Raw genomic sequence first — 24,292 nt, forward strand, 5'->3', positions numbered from 1 at the left:
CATTATTTTCATCTCTCTCTCTCTCTCTCTCTCTCTCTCTCTCAAATTGCCTTTAAGTCACCTCATCTTCCTTGCTTTCCCTGGGAGTCTGGCAAAGCTCTCTGATTCCTGTAAAAGATGAATTCCCTTCTATGACATTCTTTGAAACATAGCACAGTAATTTAAAAATCATTTTAAAAATGAAGTAACTGCCTGTAACTTATCTGACATATCTGCTATTATTACCATATTCAAAATACACAAATAACATGGTACTGACAGAGATGTTTTTTTAAAAGCAGAATTCTGTTAATTGAAACAATACAGAGGTGATTTATCTCTCATCAGTGGATTTTCCCATATACTTTTTCAGAAGGGAATTATCTGATGTGATGAGAACAAGCTTTTGACCTCAGAGTTAATCTGGTCTCTAGAGTCTTCCTTTTTTTTTTTTTAAACATACCTTGGTGTTACAGAATTAATCACGCTTGCGCCTTGTGCAAGGCTCTAGAGATCCACATTTAAGGACATCGTGTCCACTTTTCAAGAATAGAGACATCTCATCTGGGGATTAAGAGTATGTGACAGATTAAGGAAGTTCATCCGTTTAAGCATGAAAACTTTTCTATTATTTTAACAATCTTATATGGAAATGTCTTTCAAATACATTACACGCTCACCCATCTTCCTTTTTGGTCTTTTTCCTCCTGATTTCTTAAGTTCTCAGTGCTGCACAGAGGTGACCCTCTTCCTTGGAGCTCCGGGTAACTTTGGGGCAGAGGCTGGCTGTTCCACAAGGAAGTCCTGAGGCTTTTCATTTTTAGATAATGTCCAGGATTGCCTGGCTCCACCCACTGCTTCCCTTCCACCCCAAAATGGAAGTACCATTTTTTGCTGATTATAGGAGCAATAGATATTTGTTGAAAATTTTAAATAACATGGAGCTATATAAAGCAGAAAGATAACAATTTGGAGCATATCTTTTCAGAATTTTTAAATGCATACAAATCCATACCATTTATTAGCTGTATGACCTTGGACAAATTTGTTAACTTTTATGACCCACTATTTTCCAGTCTATAAAATGGGGATAAAAACTACCTTCTGGGGTTGTTCGTGAGGGTCAACTGAGCATTTAGCAAAATGTCTGGCATATAGTAGGTGTTCAGTAAACGTTCATTCTCTCCTCTAACTTTTTATTTGGTAAGCTGATTTAGGGGATTGCGTGGTTTTAAATATCAATTCCATGGACTCTACTTCCACTGTTATCAATGACTATTTATTGAGACGTGGCCATGTGTAGTACTAGCAAAATGATTGAACACATTTTATGTGCCAAGTCTGTTTTAATCCTCACAATTCTTCAGAACTATGAGGCAATTACTATTGTATCTCCCATTTTATAGTTGAAGAAATTCTGGCTTAAGGAGGTTCAGTAATTTGTCCAGGGTCACATAGCTAGAGACAGTGCTTGGTAGACCCAGGACTCATATGGAAGAAGTCTGATACCAGACCCTACATGTTTAATTGCCATGTTATTTTGCCTCCTAACAGATTGTGAGGATATAATGAGAAGTATGTCAAGCATCTAGTCGGAGAGATAAAACATGCAGATGCACACAGGTCATTGATTTCTAAGCACAGGGTGTCTCCTTTGGGCTTATCCTGTCCCATGACTTCAACATGGTTCCACGGCTGACTCCCACTTATCCATCTCCTGCTCTTCGATGCTGCACTCTTAACTTCAAACGACTCGCTCTAACTGAGCTTTTCTCTACCAATGCCATTCCCACGCCCTTGCCAGTTAGTGCCCCCACCACTGCTCTTTTCTTCTCATGCCTGGAATCTTGGCGTCCTGCTTCCCTTTCTTGGCCCCATTCTCCTTCATTGCCATACCGTTCTTTCTTTCCTTTGAAAGGTCTCCTATTCTGCAGTTAGTCTTCATTTTTAATCAATCCTTTTGGTCAAGCCTTTATGACTTCATGCCTAGATAACGACAAGAACTTCACCCCTACTTTTTACCAATCTCCTTCTTTCAGTCTACCCTGTATCACAACCGCTGATTATGTCACTCTGTAATGCCTGTGGCATCAAACTCAAGCTGGGTTCTGATGCTCCTTTACGCGCAGACTCACTTTCTGCTGCTCTGTTCCAGACCTATCCTTCCCCATCTCCTCTCCCATCAGTGCTCACTCCTGCCCCCCAAGACATTGCTCAGGTTTCCTTTCTCTATCTAGGCTGCCACTTTCAAAGTGCCCCCCACCCCACCCCAGTCTTCCTCTTCTGGAGAAAAATTTAGTTTGTTAATGGTCATAGAAATACATGTTTTTAGATGTAGAATACTTTTAAGAGAGAGACCATTTACTCAGATTATCCAAAAGTATGTCCCCAGAAGCTGCTTTTTTAAAAAAAGTTTAAGACTCAACTAAAGATGCACTTCCTCTATGTCACTGACTCTGACTCCTTAAAGAACCTGATAATCTTCAGTGCTTTGAGTAAAATTCGTTCTGTTTGCTCAGCTGGATGTCAGTTTTTCCAGTGTAGGAACCATGCGTTCTTGTTTCTCATTCTCCACAGCACCCAGCACTGGGCCTTGTACACAGAATTTGCTTAATAGATAGTTATTAATTGATGAATCAGCGAGGCAGACAATTATATCTATTAAGAGGGTCCCATAGGAACTGCAGTAATTAGAAAAGACTTCATGAAAAATTAAGGTCGGTGGTGGGCCTTGAAGGATGAGCATTTTGATTTATTTTGGCTGGAAACAAAAGTTTGATCTGCAAAAGTGTTTTGCATTTCTTCGAGGTACAAGAAGTGGTCTGGGAGACCTGGGGAGTCATCCTTCTTATGGCTCTATATAGCATTCACATGCTACAGATTCTGACATGTACCTCTCTAGCCTATCCTCTGAACTTCAGATTTGTATATCCAATGGCCTGCTGGACAGCTCCATCTCATAGACATCTCGAATTTCTCAGGACCCATACTGACCATCACAACACTTCTCTTTTCTACTTGCTCCATCCAAAGCCGTTCCTGTCTTAATAAATGCTACTTCCTTCCTCTTAGTTTCTCAGGCCTCACACTCCAAAATCATTCTTGGTCCTTCTCACATACACTTGAATCCAATTCAGCATAAAGTCCTGTTGGTTATACCTTCAAAATCTATCCAATATCTGACTTCTTACCACTTCCGCTACTGCCGCCTACCTGGTCTCTCTGCTTTCCTGTTCAGCAATTCTACTGTGTATTCCCAAAACAGCAGCCAAACAGAATCCTGGAAAAATGTAAGCCAGTTCACAGCTGAAGACCCAGCTGTGGTTGCCCATTTCTCTCAGAGAAAAGCCAAAGCCTTTACAATGGCCCACACAATCTGGGGTCCTCAACACCTCTCTGATTCCATTTCCTACAGCTCTTTCTTTGCTCATTCCCTCCAAACATGCTGAATGGCCTTCTATTGCTCTATCTTGCTACGCATGTGCTGGCCTCAGGCCCTTGGAATTTGCTGTTCCCTCTGCCTGAACCACTAATTCTCTCACCTCTTTTAAGTCTTTGGTCAAATGTAGGGTGACCATATGTCTCTGTTTGCCCAGGACAGTTCTAGTTTTCACCCATCATCCCAATGAAATTACGAATGACTTCTCCTTGAATTCTTAAAAGTTTCCCAATTTGATTGTTAAATTGTATGTTCACTCTACCTTCAGTGAGGCCCACCCTGATGACCCCACTTAAATTGTGCTGCCCAACCACTGACATTCCTCACTGCCCTTACCCTGTTTTATTTTTTCCAGTGCACTTATCACCTTCTAAATTATATAGTCCCTTATTTTGTTGAGTTTATCATTTATTATCCATCTCCCTCACTTCACAAAGGGAGGAATTGTTGTCAATTTTATTGATTGATTATATCTTTATCACCTTTCTAGTACATAGTAGGAGTTCAACAAGTGCTTGCTTAATGAAACAATCATTTTGGAAGGCAAAATAGTGGGATTTATTAGAACTTCACATAGTTTATGAGGAAAATAAAACTGAATACATGATATCAGACTGTCTTAGCAAATTCAGGATATGTGCTCGCTGACCTGCTTACAAAGGATTTTGAGGTAGCTTATTAAAATAAAGATCAGATTCTTACTGTGATGTGGTTCGTAGAGGGCATGATCCAGGAGCATTGTTTGCTGAAGGTAGAGAATGGGCTGGGAAAAACGATGAGAAGATAATTGTACTGAGGATCAGAGGCTAGGGGTGATTTTTGTAATTGGTATAGAACTTAACTCTGAACTTCTTAGCAGTCCAGGCAAGGGGAAAAAGATCAGATTACATAGCTTTTACTCCCTCCCCTATTGCCTGATATAAAAGAAAAGCACTAATTCAAAGACATATACTTCCAGGTTTTACATTTCAAGAAGAAAATATCATGTTGATTTTTATAAGTTTTGGTAACCACACATCCAGGACAGTCACAGTTTAAACGTGTTATCTCAAGAAACTTGTTAATAGTGCTCCCTTTCATGCTCAAAGTGTCTTGGTTTGCATAATATAAGGTCACACTTTCTGTAAGAGACACAGAATAGCACAACAGATAATAGTTTCAATATCTGCCTTTACAGAGGGGATGCAGACGATTTCGTCATATGACCTTCGACGAGATCAAGGCCTTGACAATGAGCTGGGTTCCTTTGAGAATCAAGACATTCTTTGAGAGGTACATAAGTTCCATACTTGCTCAGAAGCAGCTGGATTTTGGGGAAGTTTCCACTGGTAGCCATCTGGTTCTTGATACTTGCATGATGTCAGGGCCCTTGTTTATCCAACATTTCAACAATAGGGAACTCCCTGTTGTCTCATTTGCTTTTTCTGGGCTTTTGCAAGTGGCTAGTGAGGTAAGTTAGAGAGTTCTTATTGGATCTGTTTGGAATGCTGGGGAAGCTCCTATGCCTGCTGCTTCCTAAATAGATTTGTGGGTCTCTTTAATGGGACTGAGAGCATGTCCCCTACCATTTGCTAACAAGATTTCTTTCTTAAGCAACAATAAAAGCCAGACCACCACGCACGATATTTGCAAACTCCAGATTTTCCACGAAAAGTCAAAGACTTCATTTCATAGCATCCAAATTGATCATACCTAAAAACAATAACAAAAATCCACCTGGCTGGACTCGACACGCTTTCTAAAAATTCAGTCTAACAATACTGGATTTGCAGCACTTCACACAGCTCTGGGCTAGAGTAGAAAGACTTGGTTCTCTGTGCAGGCTCTTAAACAGTATGACCTCGGGGAAGGCCTTTTTTTTTTTTTTTTAATGAAGGCTCTATGAGCCTTCATTTCCTCATGTGTAAGGAGAGGATATGGACTCTATTTCTATAGTTCCTTGTAGCTTTCTTGATAGAATTCTCTTTTAGGGCCAAGAGGTTTGTTCACAAGTTGAAACCTGAACACAGGCATAGGTATCTATCTTTCTTAAACACATGGCATCCTGTGCCATCAGTATCGGGAGCTCCTGAGAGCTCTACCAGCCAGGACCAGCCTGAGGCCTACATAGAAGGCAAAGGAAGTTTGACTACTTCCTTGCTCCCTTCTTCCCACCTTGTCGCTTTTCTTGTCTTTTTTCTTTGCTCAAGAGGGTCCTTCAACAATGACAAGGTAAGTTAGAACTAAGGTCCTTATGCAGCTCCAAACCTCGAGTTCTCATCATTACTTCCCTCTATCCATCAGTGAGAATGGGCATTTTATATCCATTACAAAAATGTAAGACATTACATTTTTGGAGCACTGATCATGGGCCATGCATGATACTAAGTATTTTGCCACATTTAACTCTCACAGCAAACCCAGGAGACAGAAATAATAATTTTCCCCATTTTGTAAGTGACAGCCTGAGTCCCGGGGAAATGAATAGACCTGCCGAAGGCCACACGACTAGGACATGGTCCCGCAGCCTTCCCAGCCAGGTCTGCGTGTTCCAATGTGCGCATGCTTAAGCAGCGTGAGCTGCGCCATTAGATCGATGGTCTGTTTTCAGACAGCAGCGGTTAAAGTGATCCATTAAGCATAAGCTAAGGGGAAAGGATTCCGTCGATCTGCCACTTCCTCTAATCTAACACGACCAATGAGGTGATTCAAGCCAGGAAGAAGAGTTGGGAAAGAAGAGTCACTCTTCGGAGCTGTGGTGCTCCGAGGGCTCTAAGGCCATACCGGCTTAAGCCTGTGGCACATGGACCACGAGGGAGATGGAACCAGCCTCTTTGCCCCTCTGCATAGGCCAGAGCTAAGCTGTGAAGATGAGTCTAATACTTTGTTTTCTCGCCTCGGCTCCCAGGTTACTTCCTGTTTCAAAGCCACTGAAGTGGATGCAAAAGGCAACTAGAGCCCGAGGCCTTGGCACCTCCCTGCTCCCCTCCGCCTCTACAAAGGTCAGACAATCTAATCCAGAACACAGCAGAGGAAGCAATTTCACCAAACACTCTAGGCCCAGAGACAACGTGCTCCCTCTTCTCCCTTTTGTTTCTCCTCCCTTCCCACAGAGCTCCAGCACTCTGTGCCAGTGGAGTCTTTGAAGAAAGAGGGGATGGGGCTTGGTGGTCCCAGCAGGAGAGGGGGTATGGAGAAAGGACGGCTATGTCTGGTCTGGTCTGGCCTTTCCCCATCACCCACAGAAGGCTCCTCCTCTACTTGGAAGCTTCCTAACCTGAAGTACAAATGAGACCCCCTGGGATCCCAGAATAGCTCCCTTCACAGCTGCACAGCATCCATTTATAGCACGGACTCTCTGCAACCTCAGGCTCCTTCTGAGATGACACTTCTGAGGTCAATGCCAGTGAACGGAACACCAGCCTCAATGTCGTTTGAGAACACAATTGTTCATAAAGGACCTTTTATGGTCTTGTCACTGTTTTTCAGGACTCACCCCAACCCTTAGACACTCTAAAGGGCCAAATTTGTTTTGACCCAGAGCCAAACCACTTTATGTCCAACAATAACCCAGAAGCTCGTCAGATCCCTACCCCCGTGCCTGGCAGCAGGTGAGAATGTTCTATTTGGTGGCAGCAGGATACACAGTAACAAATTTATGCTTGGGCCTCAGGCCGAGTAACCCCGACACCCCTGGGGTAGTTCCACCATCAGGCTTTATTATCTAATGTTCATTTATTAGCAATGAAAATTGTGGCCCTTAATTGACTTCATCTACTCATATTGAGTAATCAATTCTGAATGTCAAATTGTAGAGTGAAGAAACACCCCCAACCCCAAGGAGGTATGTTCTCTACTTCCTTCTCATACCTGATCTAAAACAAATGAACTTTGACCCACATTCTCACACATGGCTTATTTAGAGAGGGACTGACATGATAACCAAGTGTATTTTGCTTTTTCACACCCACTCTGAGCAGAGCCTTAGGTCAGAGGTGACCTTGGCTGGCCTTTTACAGTTTAGTTAGCCTCTTGTGTTTCGCAACAGCTACTGGCACTTGTCTTCATGAAACAAACATTTTGTGTTAAAACAAACTCGGGCTTCAAACTGGAGCTTGTCCAGAGCAGTTTTTGAAGGCAGGTCTCCCTTTCTAAAGTCACTGAGTGGAAGCAAGTTTTTGCTGATCTACCCTTCCAGAGCAGAGGCCTGGAGTGAGCTCACAAGAGCTGGGCCACTGACCAGACACGGCTGCCATGTTAACAGAGGCCCTAGAGCAGGGTGGCCAGGAACCTAGGTTCTGCAGCCACACTGTTTGGGTTTCCGCTGCATTTCCATTAAATGCGGGGAGTGTGGCTCTCAGATAAGCTAATTTGGTTCCTGAATGTCATTGCTCCTCTCTCTGGAGGAGATATGGTAACAGTTTGTTGATATGGGGTTTGTACACATAGCACATGGTACATATAAATTATCCAGGTTAACCAACGATTATTATTATTTTGACTTGGAAATGAATCATACGTGATCTTCACTATATCTTATTTTATAGCCTGTGCTTTAAAAAAATTAAACATACACTATCAGGTCTCATAATTTAACAAATGATAAAATGTCCCGCTTCCTCCTCATTTTGCCCTGAATCTCCTTCTCTCAGAATCCTTTCAGAACCCTTTTCAATGAAATTGTCACTAAAGGCATATGGCACAGAATGCCAGGGTGGATCAGAGGATGTTGCCTTAAAAAAGATTAACTGGAACCTCGTTGAGCACAAACTTAGATGTATGTGAAACAGGTCTTTATTTTTCTGTACGTGAACGTAGCAAAACTTTATTTTACACTTTGAGTTCTGCCCCTACTAAGTAGCAGAATCATAATCTCGGCCAGTTCATGGCCTTTCCCTTCAAAGCAGGAATTGGGTTTTTATTCAGAGGGATGTGGGTGGGCGGAGACAAGGAAATGGGCTCCCCTGCCTTGAGTTAATATCATCATGTGGTCCTCTCTAGTGTCTTATGAAGTTTTTTTTTTTACTCTGGGCTTTGACTGTTAGCTCCTGGGGGGTCCCTTCTGCAAACTTCTCATTTAACCTCAAGGGCTTTCTTGGTTTGGTTCTTTCTCAGCCAGCTTCCTGCCACACTAGAGCTGTGGGAGACTCAGGGAGCGGTTTCGGGTCCTGTGTCTCCATGTCATTCTTGGACACCCAGGAAATCACCCTACTCCACCTGCCCCATGGAATTCTGTGACCTGTGAAAACTCTACAAGGAGTCACTTTTAGACTTGCTTGTCACAAGCAAGTCTAAAAGTGGCTCCTTGTAGACACAACCTTTAGCTATTCTGGCCACCACCACACCTATGCAGGTGTGGCAGGAAGAAACGCTGAGGTATGGTATTTTCGGAATATTAACAATGATCTACCTGCCATTTTCAGCCTCTTGCTTGGGGCTAACACCCCATGATCTGGGGGTTGGATGAGATGATTTTTCTTTGCCATATTTTCTTGTCTTCCAGATTCAGAAAAAAAAAATAGTTTTTAGTTCTCACTATCTGTGCCTCCCCATCCCCCAGCTCAGATTCTTAGCTCAAAGGGCCAGAGATGCCCATAAATGGTAGGTAGTGATGGAAGAAGGCTGCATGGCCTGGGAGAGGCAACACTGAACCAGACCAAACCAAACTCATTCCTGTCTAAGGTCTGCCGAGGGATCATGGCCTTGGTAATGCTTTTACAGTTTTATCGTCATTAAAATGGACAAAAATTGCCATGGTTCTTGCATCCTCTTGGACGCAGGATAAGAACTGAGCACGCAGCCAGAAGACCTAAAAGCTATTAATGTTGAACATGCAAAATCCACAAGTATCCAAATAGTGATAATGCAAAGCTGAGTACTAAGGGCACTGAGAATCTTGTTCATCTTTTCTAATATTAATAATAATCAAGGACTTTGGTTGAGCACTTTCTCTTTGCCAAGAGCTATGCAAAGCCCTTTGCTTCCAGAATCTCTTTGGATATCTCTGATTAACCTTTGAGGTGGGTCCAATTATCATTTTGATTTTTCAGATGAGGGAACTGAGGCTCAGAGACGGTAAATTACTTTCTCCCAAGATCGTACAGCTATTAGGTTGCCAAGTTGGGTTTTGGAATGAGAACTGTTTTTTATATCCACAGTTTGGGTGGTCAACACTGTGCTATCGCGTGGTCTCCATGCATTCAGTTGTGTATTTCCTGTAACAGCAAACTTGTCTTTGTAGATTGATGTTCCAGTCTCAAAGCTGCTTATGGGAAGGAAAACTGACATTATTACACGATTTGGTTCATATTTAAATTCATCTGTTTGGGTTATGACTTCATTTGATCTCTCCTTTGTCCTTGCTTTTTGATTTGGTTTCATTCTTCTCTCGGGAATCTTACAGTCTGCCCTCCTCAAATCCCTGAACTACTGACAACACAAATGCCTTCTACTATTCTCCCAAGGGACAGTTTGGTGGTACTTCAAGTTGTACCATAAAATTGCTCCTCGCCACATCCCCTTCCTGGAAGGAAAGGGGTAACCCAAGAGTTTGTTGACAGTCAAAAAAAAGAAAGGAAAACACATGCTGAGCTTCGAGATCCTCAAGCCAATTGCTGAGGTCACTTCTTCCCAGCCTAGGCTTCCACCCGCCTGGGGAGAGCTGCCTGCCTGCCTGCCCTCTCAGAAAAGACAACCCAGTTGTAAATATTATCTGCCTGGCTAAGAACATTTGAATGGTAATACCAAGCAATTACTTCCCTTTCAAGATCATTAAACACAAATCAGACTTGTATTTTAATAGGGCTGCCAATGTTGTTAATGGCGGGGAAGGTGGCACAAAGGGTAAGTTTTTCCTCTAATGGCTGAATGTTTACATTATTACACTTTCTAAGAAACTTTGCTAGGGAAGGTTCCTCAATGCTGCTGAGACATTTCTTTGCTTTCTTGTACCCCGAATTCCACCTTCTTTTGCCACATGCACCTTCAGAGCATTTAGGAGGGATGGCAGTTGTGATGTGGCCCATGACAGCATCCTCCATCCTCCTCCTTTCCCAGAGTCTCCCTGACCCAGCTCCTCCTGAAGAAAGTGGTCTCTGGGAGGAATGAACGGTTTTATACAGGAGGCTTCGCTCTCAGGACTGAGACCCTAGCTCTCTTTTATCTTCCTCCTATGTTAGGAAACAGAGATGCTATAAACAACAAACAAACAAACAAACAAATAAATAAAGTGCCAGAGGAGCCTGTCTAGAAGGCCTAGGTCCTCTATGCATGTTCAAGGTGGAGGGACTGGCTTGCAAGAAAAGAGGCCCTGACTACTCCTTCCCCTGACTCCCTGGTCTACTAGTGGCACCTCTGAGACCATGGAGAGACAACTTCTCATAGAAGTTGGGCACTGAAGTCTGCAAAGTAGCTCTTGGAAGGAACACTTGCCAGAGGTGCTGACCGCGGGAGTGGGGGTGAACCTTTCCTTACCCAGCTTCGCTGAGCCTCTGCGGGTTTCTTTGCTGGCAGACCACACAGCCAGGTCTTCCCCTGGATCCCTGTGTAAGTGACCTGAGTGGAGGCCTATGATGTGAGATCTCGGGTTCTCCCAGAAACTACTGTCTCCAAACATTTCTCCTATCTGTCAGCTCAGATCTGAGAATCTTTTGCCAGAGTCTGATGATGCCTTTCACTGCCCGTTGAGAAACCAGGTTGCAAATAGAAGTTTGAATGCTGGGTGGGCCAGAGAGTCCTGTGGGGGCTGTGTTTTCCTTTTAACTGTAGCTTAGTTTGTTTTTCTTTTTTAAAACTTTATTGATAAATATATTGTTAATATTTAAAGCACACGACGTGATGATTTGTTATACATATTTATTGTAGAATGACTTGTGGTTTCATTCTGACCTGTATTTCTAGAGCACAGAGAATAGGATATGCTTAGGTTGTCATCTCTAGAGCAAAAGTTGTCAGGGACACAGGCTTTGGAATCAGATTGTCCCATGTTTTAATTGGATCAGTTATTTCTGTGTGTCCAAAGGTGATTTGTTTAAACTCAATAGGCCTTAATTTCTTCATCTGTAAAATAGAGAGTAACATCCCAGGAGCTAATAATACTTATTTTATAGGGTCGTTATGAGGATTAGATGTGTATAAAGGCTTTTGTGCAGACTGCTTCATGATTAGTGCTTAATAATCATTTTTCTGTTCTGGAATCAGCTGCCTTTGCCTGCTGCAGACACTTCACACACTTAATGTATAGGTGTAACCAAGTAGTACAGTTATTTCTAAGGCCAATGTGACTGCTGCCACAGTCATTCTCAACACCAGCTTTTGATGGAAGAAGAGAGACCAAAAAGAAAGCCTTCTGAATTCATAGTTCTGCAGAGAACCTGCTGCTTTTCCATTTGTCCCAAGTAAGTGAAGAATGCGAGGAACCAAATACTCCCCAGTATTCGTTCTCCTCTGGGACAAATATTCATTTCAGTTTTGTTTTGTTTTGTTTTTTCCTGCTTGCCGGTCCCATCCAGGTAATTCTATATTACTTTTCCTATTTATATCTATTTAGTACACTGTTCTAGCAATGGGGCCCCGAATATGACATATTAAATGATCAAGGAAAAAAAAAAGGCTTTCCAATGGGCACAGTGTGACAGGAAGTTTGGCATTTGGGGGAGTTTTGTTTGTTTGCCCAGGGCCCCAATGAGGTTTATGGTTCTGGAGCCATTGTGCTCAGATCAACTAAGGACAGACATAGCCACACCCACTGAGTTCCCCAATGTGTCCCCTTGCTTCTCCTGGTCTGGCCTGGCCTGTTTACCTTTCTGATTCTTCAGGCCAAGGATAAGATCAAACTTTGGGGTCCCTTCAGTGTTTAGCTTACTGTTTTTTTTAAGAATGAATATTCTGGGAACTGGAATCTCCATATTCTGCCCTAGAAGACCTCTATTTGTATCCCTGGAAAACTGAAGTACCTGAAAAACATCATTCTGAGAAATATTTATTTAAGGATTTGTCTTTAACTTTCCTCATTAACAAGGTTGATAATGAAATGATACTCCCAATAACAGCTATTGCTACTAGGCCTGTGGGAGTAATAGTATATCAGTATAAGAGCTTTTAATGTATTATCATTTTAAACTCATCGAATGAGTTACTGACACATGCCCAGAGTTCAATGATGCAAGGAGTTCATGGCTGTGTCTCTGATCTTTTGTGTGCACCCACCAGTTTTCATGGTCCAAAGGATGCAGGCCTAATGTCTCCAAGTCAAGGCTGGCTGAGTTCTGTCAGGGAGCTGGAAGGGAAAATTATTTCAAAGTTTAATAACATTCTTTTCTCTATATAGTAATACCTGTTATTTACAGAAAATTTAGATTCTTATTTACAACTAAGTAGAAAAAAAGGGAAGAAAATCGTTCATTGTCCCACCACTTAAAGATAACCAATGTTAGCATTTGGAAATAACTACTTTCCTTTTTTTTTTCTATTCATGGATTTCTCATTTAACACAGTGTGATTTTATAATACATATAGTTTTTCCAGCTCTTTTCCAGTTAACATTATGCTGTAAACATGTTATTGAAGACTTTTAATAAATGTAATTTTAATAACAATATAACATTTTGTTGTAAAATTTATGCCCATTTTCACATATTGGATACTTAGGTTGTTTCTGGTTTTATCTAATTATAAATAATGCTATGAAAAATATCTATGAGTATAAAATTTTTTTATTATTTAAGATTATTCCCTCAGGTCAGAGTCCCAGAATTAGGAGAAAGTCAAAATTGATTTGTAGGTTTTAATCCATAATGGGAAGTAGTAATTATTATGTTGGTAGAGGGGGCAGACTTAATGGCTGTTCAATATTTCTAAGGCTTTTCTTTTCCCTATGTTGATATACCTATCAAGGCACCACAAGATCGGTGATTGCTAGACGCTGAGTTGAGGCAGTGTATGAAATATTCTCACCTTTCAAAACAGTGGTGTTTGTATATAATATTAGAACCCTGAATCAAACACATCGAAGCAAAAAAGACTATTGGCTCATCTAATTAAAACTCCAGAGGTAATATGCATTCAGGAATGATTAGATCCAGGGCCTTGGTTTTCTTCTCCCCATTCTTTGGCTTTGTTTTACTCTCCACTGGCTTAATTCTTAGGCAAGATCTTTGCTTTTGCTCATATGATTATGCCAGAAGCTCCATCTTCACTCTACCTTCCCAACTTTGCTTTACCTCTTTAACTCTGATAGGAAAAGCTTACCTCTTTCCCACCAGTTCCAGAAAAATTCCAGGATTGAGACTTATTGGCTCTGATGGGCCTAAACTGACTAATGTGACTTGGTCAGCAGGACATTATGCTCTGTCTGACCCAGCCTGGCTTACATTCTTTTCCCTAGAGCTCTATACAGGGAATCATCTCCACCTAGACCAAAACTGACTGAGAATGAGGGAAATAGTCCCTCAAGAAAGAATGAGGAGGGTGTTAGCTGAAGATGGGAGGTGAATGCCAGCCAAGCAAGAACAAGTGTCCATTAAAAATCACTCCTCTTTTAGGGTGCTCCCTGGAGCTTTTTCTCTAGGATATGAATCTGAAACGAATCATTGCCTTGGTAGAGGAAGGAGCTGAGCCTTCATGACCCTCTACAAGAATCACATGATCCTTAATATTAGGTAAACAGGCCACCATGGAAGCCATTTTTAGGAAACCAAACCTATTTCTTCGTTTATTTGTTTGACCAATATTTATTTTAGTACCTACTATGTATCAATTCAGCATTTATTTTAGTACCTACCATGTATCAATTCACCAATATTTATTTTAGTACCTACCATGTATCAATTCAGTCACTGATGTTTTAGGTGCTGGGGACACAATTTCCATCCAATCTTGCCTTTTGGTTTAACCTTTTGAAGGCTCTGATGAATTGCCTGCGATGTCTCTGATGTACTCGGGCTGTCCACAGGCCATGCATGTGTTTATTTACAATTGGAATGGCTCATTGCCACTCTGGCTGGCTGGGCTGTAATTTGCTCAGGCACTTAAGCTTACTATTAAAAAAAAAAAAACAAAAAAAAAACACTGCTTCTTCACTAGCCTTAATTTGGCTGTTATGTTTGTTCTGGAGATTGTCTGGATGGAGCATTCAACTTAAATGCAGCAGAAATGTAAAATAGAGCATGTGAAAGAAAATAGGTAAGAATTGCTAATAAATTCCCACAAATGTATATAGCTTCTCATGTGGCCTTTGAAGGTATTTGCATAACCTAATTTCCCACACCAAGATTGCTGTTATCCATTCACGTATTGAAATCTCTCTAAACTAGAGAGTAGTCATTTGTACTTTTACTTGAATAATAGTCATTGGTAATTTTACTTGACTAACCCAACAAATTTTAGTCAGAAATATTTCCCTAGAGCATGATACCATGCAACCTTGTGTCCGAAAAAAATATTGAAATTAGTGAATGAGTGTTCATTCATTCAGCAAATATTGATTGAACCACGTGCCAGGCACTGTTCTGAGCGTATTCTTGAGCCAAATGAAGATACTAAGGTTGATAAATCTTTCAAGATGCAATGCCTCCAAATCTGAGGAGGAGTCAGCAAAGCAAAGAGGGCAAGGAATTGTGGATGCGGAATCAGAAGACGACTTAGAAACTCTTCATTTGACACACAACTGTGTGACCCCAGAAGTCGGTTGTCTTCCTGACTTCATTTTGCTGATCTTTTAATCTGAGAGGCCGAGTCAGGAAAGAGGAGACCGCAATGTGAAGAAGTTAGGAGCTCAGGTGATAAACTCTTTGAGGACTGCTATCAATTCCTAGTTCCCTACTTACCAGCTTTGTGACCAGAGTGAGTTTTTTTAGTTCTAATCTTAGTGTTTGCAACTGTAATATGAGGTTTATAAGAGAGCTGTCTCCTAGGATTGCCATGAGAAACACCCAACATATTACGTTCAAACACTTAGCCTAGGGCCTGGCATGTAATGAGGCCTCATTAAATGTGAGCTGCTACTTGTACCATTACTACTACTATTGCAATTATTGTTGTTCTTGTTATCTTGCTTGACAACTTTAATTATTGCAGTAGGTGCTGAATTCATTCATTTCTTTCATTTACATTTAGTGTGCCTATTATGCACAAGGGGATAGAGCTGTGAACAAAAGGAAAGGTTCCTGAATAAATTTAATACAACATCAAATCCTTAAACAAACAAACAAACAAACAAACATATAAATAAATAAATAATATAAGTTCAGATAATAAAATGTGCTCTGAAAGAAATAAAATGGAAAGACGTACTACAAAGCTGCCGAAGGTAGGAGAATCTTTAGATAGGGAGACCTAAGACGTGAATGCTGAGAAGACAGTAGTTATGTCAAAGACCTGAAGGAAGGCTCTGGCTGATGCCTAAATTTCACTTATTCTAACTTAATTTGCAACAAATAATAATAAGCAAACATCCTTTTGGAGAATGGCCATTGGGATTTAAGAAAGAAGACTCAAGTCAAACTCCAGCAGACCCGTAATCCATTCAGAGAAGTATCTGATGTTAATACTACCCTGTCTTCTCTCTGTCTCTCTGTCTCTCTTACACACACACACACTTCTGAGATCTTAAGATTCATTTTTAGAGCTACTTGAGGTATTAGATTAGTAAGTATCCCAGCTAAATAGAGCCTGCAGCTTTACTTTGATGTGGAATCTAGCATTAAAATAATCACTAGACACTTTCTTACATCATCTTTTTTGACCCAACACAGAGTTACTATTCGTAGCTGTCCCTGCATGCTGCCACATCCTGGACACTGACAGTTGTTATCCTGGCATACCAGGCCTCCCCCAGTCTCATCTCTCTACACTTTGCCATGGAACACTATTTCCAAGTGACTTGCCTTTCCCTGCCGTTCCCTGCTCCCTCTGCACTTTGAGCCCTGAAGCTTTTGGTTCCCTCTCTCTGGAGCTCCCTCCCTCCTATCTGAAGCCCCATCTTTTCCTGCTGGCTAATTTCTTACTCTTCTTTCAAGACTCAAAGCAGATAGATGTTGCTCTGTGAAACTTTCTTATTTCTGCTTCTTCCCTTTCTGTGTCCCTTTCATCTTCCACCAGATTGGGTTAAGAACCTCTTCTCTCTACCCACGGTATCCTACTGGATCGTAGCTATTAATTTGCATGCCATTCTCTCTCAGCAGAGAAAGAAGCAGGTTCTGTGTCCTGCTTCTACCTGTGTCCAGGCAATGTCACAAGCTACTGTCCAACAGGACTTTCCATGACAATGGAAACGTGCTGTATCTTCTATATCTGCACTGTCCCCCACAGTAGCCACAACTGGCTTTGGGGCACTTGGAATGTGGCTAGTGCAGCTGAAGAAGTGAAGTATAATTTTATTTAATTTTAATGAAATAAAAATAGCCACATGTGGCTGATGTCTACCATATTATTGGACTGTGTAGATTAGCACATTGTGTAGCATACATTAGGTGTTAAATAAGTGACTATTGAAGGAGCATATAGTTGCAGAGCTCTATACTTTTTATATGATGGTAAGCTCTGAAAAATCTATTAGTACCTTTTATTTTTAGTGACTTTGAGCCTTCAATCCACTAATGCTCTCCTCTTAATTAATTCACTGGACCAAATAGCAAGTTTAATAATTCATCATCTTATTGTGGCTAAGCATGTAAGCTCTGGGTTCAAATAAAACCCCAGTCTGACCTAGATTAATCATTTACCAGTACTATCAGCCACATACAAACTATCAAATTATTTAAACTCTCTAGGACTCAGTTTTCTTATTTGCAAAATAGGGATGTTAACAATACCCAGCTCAAGTCTATCTGTGTTGATCGAATAAGATAATGCCTATAGAATATTTAGCACATGGCTTGGCACATAGTTACCACTCAATAAACATTAAATGATTGTTATTTATTCTATAATTCATGCAAATAATATTTATATATGTTCCAGATGCTATGCTAAGGGATAAAAATAAAAAGTTTGCAAGTCATTGAGAACTAAAAAGGAAATATAAGAAAAAATTATGGATTGGAAAGGATATGTTATCACAATAAGAGCATCAATACCTCATGTTTTTATTCCCCAAATCTTATTGAATTATTTTCTTTGCAAATGAATAAATTCATCCCAAATAATTTTTTTTTAAACCTGAGGCCCAGAATTTGCACCCACACCACTAACCCATTAATATGTGTTTGTTAATTTATGATCAGTCTAAATCGAAATTCTTTTTCACTATCAAGTAATAAATTTGTATTTAGCTTTTACACTGTAAAATTAAGTTTTTACACTGTCAAATTCAGCTTTAAAAAAAGATGTTTCTGCTCCTCAGAGGACCGTGTTTTCTGACTTTGATTTATCATTTATGCGTCTCATCCATTATTGATGTGTTATAGCTTTTACACAAGGCACCTGCTTTTCGAAAGGAAAATGAAAGTACATCATCCTGATCTCTTTCTTGTCGATACTGTTTTTAGAGTACACGAGATTCTTGTGTTCTGTGGATTTCACTTTGAAGCTCCTTTTCTTGGAAAACAAATGGCAGGAAGGCTCCAAACAACCCAGGCTTTCCTATTTTGTGGAAGAGCTGTGTGCACGTGTCTAATTTTAAATTCTGAAGTGCAAATGTCATGCAATAAAAGTATCAGCAGTTACTTAAATGTGGTTAAATATGGAAACTTGGCATAAATTCGATGTTTATTTGCAGCCGGTGACAGTGATAAGGGCAGGAGCCTTCTTGATAAGTGGCTTTCAGCCACTGTTAACCGGCTGATGGATGGATTGGTGCGATGCTGGTCACAAGGAAGTGGTCTCATCTTCTGTAATGGAATGCGTTTATCCATCTAGTGGAGGGGGTGGGGAGAGAGAAAGAGACCACATGCTCTGTTGATTCCATTATTCTGCCCAGAGCAACCTCTGCTGCTGGTGAAAGTAGGCAAATATCAGGAGACTTTGACCCGAATCAGAGTGGAAATTTAGAGATTCACAGAATGTCACAACTGGAAGAGATCCTGGTGATCATTTAATCCAACCTCTGTATTTTTTGACGAGGAAATTTTCATGTGAAAATATACACCAGCATTTATTAATCAATGCACATGTGTTTACTCCCTGTTTAAAACTTACAGCTGGCTGCACACTGCCCACAAGGCAATTCTTTAATAAGACAGCAAGGCCCTCACGAACTAGATTTCTGCTTTTCTCTCTCTGTCTCTCTGTCTCTCTGTGTCTCTCCCGTCCTCACTCCCACCCCCTCCCTCTTTTTGCCATGCTATACTTCAATGGGGGAGTTCCAGCACTTCGAGCTCCTTGCTTGAGCAACTTTTATTCAACCTTTAGAGGTCTGCTTGGATGTCACCTCCACAAAGGTTTCCCTGACTTGCCAAGACTAGGCTGGGTGCTCTCTGTAATTTCTGTTCTTTTTCTTCTCCTAGCTGTTGCCGATCATATTTGTCTGTTTACTGTTGATCAGGAGCTACTTGATCAAGGACATTGTCTTATCTATGATTGTATCCCTAGGGACATTGTCTTATATGATTGTATCCCTAGGGCCTTACAAGATTGTCTTATCTATGATTGTATCCCTAGGACCTTGCAAGATTGCTGGCACATAGTAGGTGCTCATTGACTATCTTTTGACTAAGTGGATGGTTCATATTACATGCCAAACATGACAGTAGGTACTGGGAATACAAAACTCAGTAAGACACAGTTTCTGTTCTAGAGAAAATGAGGTTAATTCATTCAATTTATTCGTGGCTTTTCTATATATGACATTTTGTCCAGTTTACCAAATTTGAATAAGTCATGTTTCTTAGTTTTGGGAAAAGTCTAGAGAATCACTTAAAATTCTCAAATATTCAAATATTGCTTAACAATACCACCACCATTAGAAATCAGATAAAAGGAATCTCAAAGAATTTGACCCCAATTAAACAGTCCCCTCACAAGTGACAAGAAACAAGCTCATCTTTGTTGTTCAAAAGAACCACTGAGGTAATCTCAGGGCTGGTAATTATTGTCTCTCATACCTGCTCAGGTGACAGAAGGGAATGAGAAATAAGAACCCTGTAGAATGTTAGGACTTGACAAGGATTTGTAATTGCCTAGCCAGCTCCCTTCTCTTACAGAGAAATAAATGGCAGACCAATGATAAGAAGAGATTGGCTCAAGGTCAAGTAGCAAGTTAGTGGCCACCCTGGCCCTTGGAGTTCCACTAGGCTGCGCTCTTTCTCTGATGGATTACCATTCAGCACTATGACCCCCAAATCTCCCACTCAAAATTACTGATCTTCAGATACACATCTGGTGGTGATAAGTGGACATTGGCTCTATGGTGCTGCCTAGCAGCCTTTTTTCTTGGTCATGTGGGGGAGCTGACCCCTTTCCAGCTTTGGGTGTGCATCCCAATGGACTTAAGTCAATCAGCACATTCCACCCAGCACTGTGGTTTTCAGTCTGAGTTGAAATTCAAGGGAGTTCCTCATTGATTCAGACTTAACAAGGATGGTTCTTTTCAGCTGAGCTCTCAGTCTAGATAGGCAGACAGCGCTCAGGCTAGAAAGCCCCTAAGCTCCTGACTTACCAGGAATTTCTGGTATTGGGGCAGGGGTTGGATCTATGAACAGAGGCTGGTCTTGGAATACAGGAATGACTTCTAAGTGCTGACAAGTGCCCTCGGTGACTGCTGGAAGATCATTTCCATCAAAGACAGGTAACAAAGTCATATAGACTCCCCTCGTTCTAGACATCAGCACCAGGACCCTCACTCCCTCTTGTTCATAGTCCAAGGGAAACCATTTACTGTCAAATTTCAGCCAGCATGGTGCCTTGTTTGATTTCTGTTTGCAGATAATAAGTAGTTCGCAATTCCCCCCAATTAATCAGTTAGTTAATTAATCCGTCTAAGTTATTAGTTCATGGTGCAAGTTCTATGTAAAGATGTAAAAACCTGCTGCTAACCCTCAAAGGCTGTTTGGATGTACCTATAGACACTGGCCATCAAACATTTTTCTCAGGTAATATTTTCAGTTCAGGAAATTTTTATCGAGCATCAACTGCATACCGGGCCTGCACGAAGTGGGAGAGAGATGCAGAAATAAGTAAGATATACTCCTGATCTTGAAGAGCTCGCATTGTCTAACTAGCTGGGGAGTCAGACAGGTAAAATGAGCTACTGATCGCTCAACACGGCCTTTCTGAAGCCAGTATTCTGGGGTCAAATTTAATAAAGAAACTTCCCCGTCCAAATTGGCTCAGACTTCAGCTCGGGCTGCATTTATTCAATTTTCAAACGTAGAAGGAATTAAAAAAAAAAAATGTTTTGAAAAAGAAAAGTCCCCCTGGAGGTTAAGGGCTGAGGACCATTGCTGTTATTTCTTGCTAATGAGAGACAATTCCAGGCGCCCAGTGTGTATTTTTAAAAACAAGACTAAATAATAGGTTGGGGCTCCTTTCAGTAGAGCTGCAGTTATCCTAATGAAAGAGAAATGCTTCTGGTGAGGCTGGAAAGCAAAAGATGCAGGGCCTGGTAGGATCCATGGCACCTTGAATAAGAACCATCGCATCCCCAGACAAAAATACTGGGAATAAGGAGAGCTCTCAGGGAGAGCTGCCGGGCGGTTGGTATCAACGTAGTCAAAAAAAAGAACAGTTGAAAAGTGTGTTTAAATGTTTCGAGGCACTCTTTTAGGGTTGCCACTTTTTAAAAAGCTACCATCTATCAAAAAGCCTTTGCTTGTTAGGCATTTCATACGTCAATTGCTTCATTTAATGCTCATTAACTATCCTGGCAAGTAGGTATGGCTGTCTGCTTCACAGCTTGGAAAACTTAAGAAATGTGCTCTAAGGCATGCAGTGAGGAAGTGTGCAGTGGATATCACAGGACTGGCCCACTGATACAGTGCCACAGGAGGAAATAAGGTAAACTCCCAACTTTAAGGGTAAGCGTCATCAATATTTTATGTGTTCACAGATTTTTTAAATTGTGAAACATAGCAAAAGTAAAAACTTATATACATATATGCAGTTTAAAGAGTAACGATAAAACAAACCTATATATTTACCAACGAGCTTATGAAGCAGGACACTGTTATCATTGTGTTTGAGGTCTCTTGCTCTTTTTCCTTTATCATCAATATATGTATATATTGTTTAATTTTGTCTATTTTTATATAATGGAATGATGCGTTATCCGTTCTCTGGTGACTTGACTCTTTAACGTTTTGTTTTAGCAGTTCATCCAGATTGATTCATGTAGCTGTGTTTTATTCAATTTTACTACTACATGGCTTTCCAATGTATGAATATGTCACAATTTATTCTATTGCTGGGGCAAATTTGCATTGTTTCTGGCTTTACTAACAGTGCTGCTATGAACATTCTTGTGTATATCTGTTGGTACATATGTGTAAGAGCTTTTCTAAGGCAAATACCTCCAGTGGAATTGTGAGTTTATTTCCAGGTTATGTGTGTGTTTGGCTTGATAATACCCAAGTGTCCACCAAAGGGACCATACAAATTTTAATCCCCATAATCAATGGATGAGAGTTTCCATTGTCCTCCAATCTCGCAGGTGACCTCGATGTTGACCGATTTGTAAATTTTTGCCATTCTTGTGAGTTTAAAATAGTATTTATTATGATGTTAATTTGGGTTTACTGATGACTAATAAATTTAGGCATCTTTTCATCTATTTATGACCATTTGTACTTCCTTGTCTATGAAATATCTATTAAACTCTTTTGCCTATTTTTCTTTTGGATTTCTCTGTCATATTGATTTGGAGGAGTGCTTTAAATTTTCTGGATACTAATTGTCAGTCATATGTGTTTTCAATATATTTTTAGTTTCAAGCTTTCTTTTTATTCTCTTTGGGGAATTTTTCTAATGGACAGAAGTTCTTGTTTTAAAATCTTTTACTTTAAAATATTTTCAAACTTAGAGAAAGCTTGTAAAATTAGGACAAATAATTTCTTTCCTCTAGGTTTTCCAAATGTTAATATTTTACCACATTTGCTTGATCATTCTATTTATCTATTTTATATTTTCTTTTGTTATTGAAAGTGATATTTTTAAAAAATTACATGTCTGAACTTATTTTTGGTGTTTAGATTTACAATTAGCTTTTTTAATATTGTTTTTGCATTCAGAAACCCTGCTAAACTCTCGAATTTTAAAATTTCTGTAGATCGGATTTTTTTTATGTAAGTAATTAAATCATTGGCAAATAATGAGTTTTTGCTTTGTTTCCAGTCGTTATCATGCTGTTGCTTTGCTAACTGACCCCCTCAGTCCCAAGTGCAGTAGCTATGTTGATAACAACCATCCTTGTCTTGTTCTTCATCTTAAAGGAGATATTTTCAGCATTTCACTATTAAGAATTACATTTGTGGTAGTTTTTTTCTTTTTTGTCAAGGATGCCCATGATCAGATTATGGACATTCCCTTATATTCCTAGTTTAAAAAGATTTTTGTTTTTTTTTTAAATAATCTAAATAGATGTTAATTTTTATTGAATTAAAATGAACTAAAATTAACTAAAATGATCATATGGTTTTTCTCTTTTAATCTGCTAATGGGGTAGATTTTGTTAATCAATGTTCTAATATTGCATTCATGGGATAAACCCAACTTAGCTGTATGTGTTATCTTTGTTTATACGTGGCTGGATTCAGTTTGCCAATTTTTTGTTTAGGACTTTTACAATTTTTCTTTTTCTTCTGTTTTTGCACATTTTAGGTATTGCTTTAGTTTTGCTGCATAAAAGTCTGCTCTGATTTTCTATTGCTATATAACAAACTATGTTAAACTTAGTGGTGTAAAACAATGCAATCATTTATTACCTCTCATGACTTTGGGGTTCTACTGATTTCTACTATATAATTCTTGCTTGGGATTGCTCATGTGTTTACAGTCAGATGGTGGCTGGGGCTGGAATCATCTGGAAATGTCTGCTGCTTGAGCTGCGAAGACTCAGACAACTGGAGCCAGAAAGCTGGGGCTCCTAGGTATCTCTTTCTTTCTCTATGTGGTTTCTCTTTGTGATGTCTCTAGCATGGCAGCTTCCAAGAAGTTGGACTTCTACTGAAGGCTTGCAGAGCGTCTGGTCGAATCTGCATAGCCTTGGAATTCATACAGCACCCCTTTGGCCACAGCCTGTGTATCGAAGAAGTCAAAGTCAGCTCAAGGGGAGGCTTCAATTTTTGATAGAAGTGTCAACGAATTTGTGACATGATTTAGAAACCACTATGCTTAGACTAGCCCTATAAAATTATCTAGGGAGTGCTTCTTCTCTTTTTTTATCCTCTAGAGTCTTTGTATAAGTTTAGAATTAATATTATTCTTGGAAATTTCAGTCATGCTAACCTGTGACACCATCTGGAATATTTTCTTTGTGGGAATATCTTAAACTACTCAATAAATTATTTTAAATAGTTATAGGAGTTTTCATTTTTTTCACTCATAACTTTTCATTGCTTTTTGAGTCAGTTTTTATAAATAACATATCTCTAGGAATTTGCGCATTTCACTCGATTTTCAAATTTTGTAAACTAGAATTGTATGGGAGGCAGAATAATGCTCCAACCCCCCACATGTCCACACCCCAATCCCTGGAACCTGTGCATATGTTACCTTACATGGCAAAGGGTCTTTTCAGATGTGATTAAGTGTATGGACCTTGAGATGAGAAAATTATCTTGAGTATCCAAGTGAAATGAACCTAGTCAAATCACATGAGTCTATAAAAGCCAAGAATCATTTCTAGCTATGGTTAGAGGAGTACAAATGTAAAAGAAAAGTCAGAGATATGTGGCATGAAAGGACCTGACCCACCATTGCTGGCTTTGAGGATGGGAGAAGGAGGTCATGAACCAAGCAATGTGA

The sequence above is a fragment of the Pteropus alecto genome, unplaced genomic scaffold, assembly GCF_000325575.1.
Source record: "Pteropus alecto unplaced genomic scaffold, ASM32557v1 scaffold71, whole genome shotgun sequence".
NCBI classification, from domain to species: domain Eukaryota; kingdom Metazoa; phylum Chordata; class Mammalia; order Chiroptera; family Pteropodidae; genus Pteropus; species Pteropus alecto.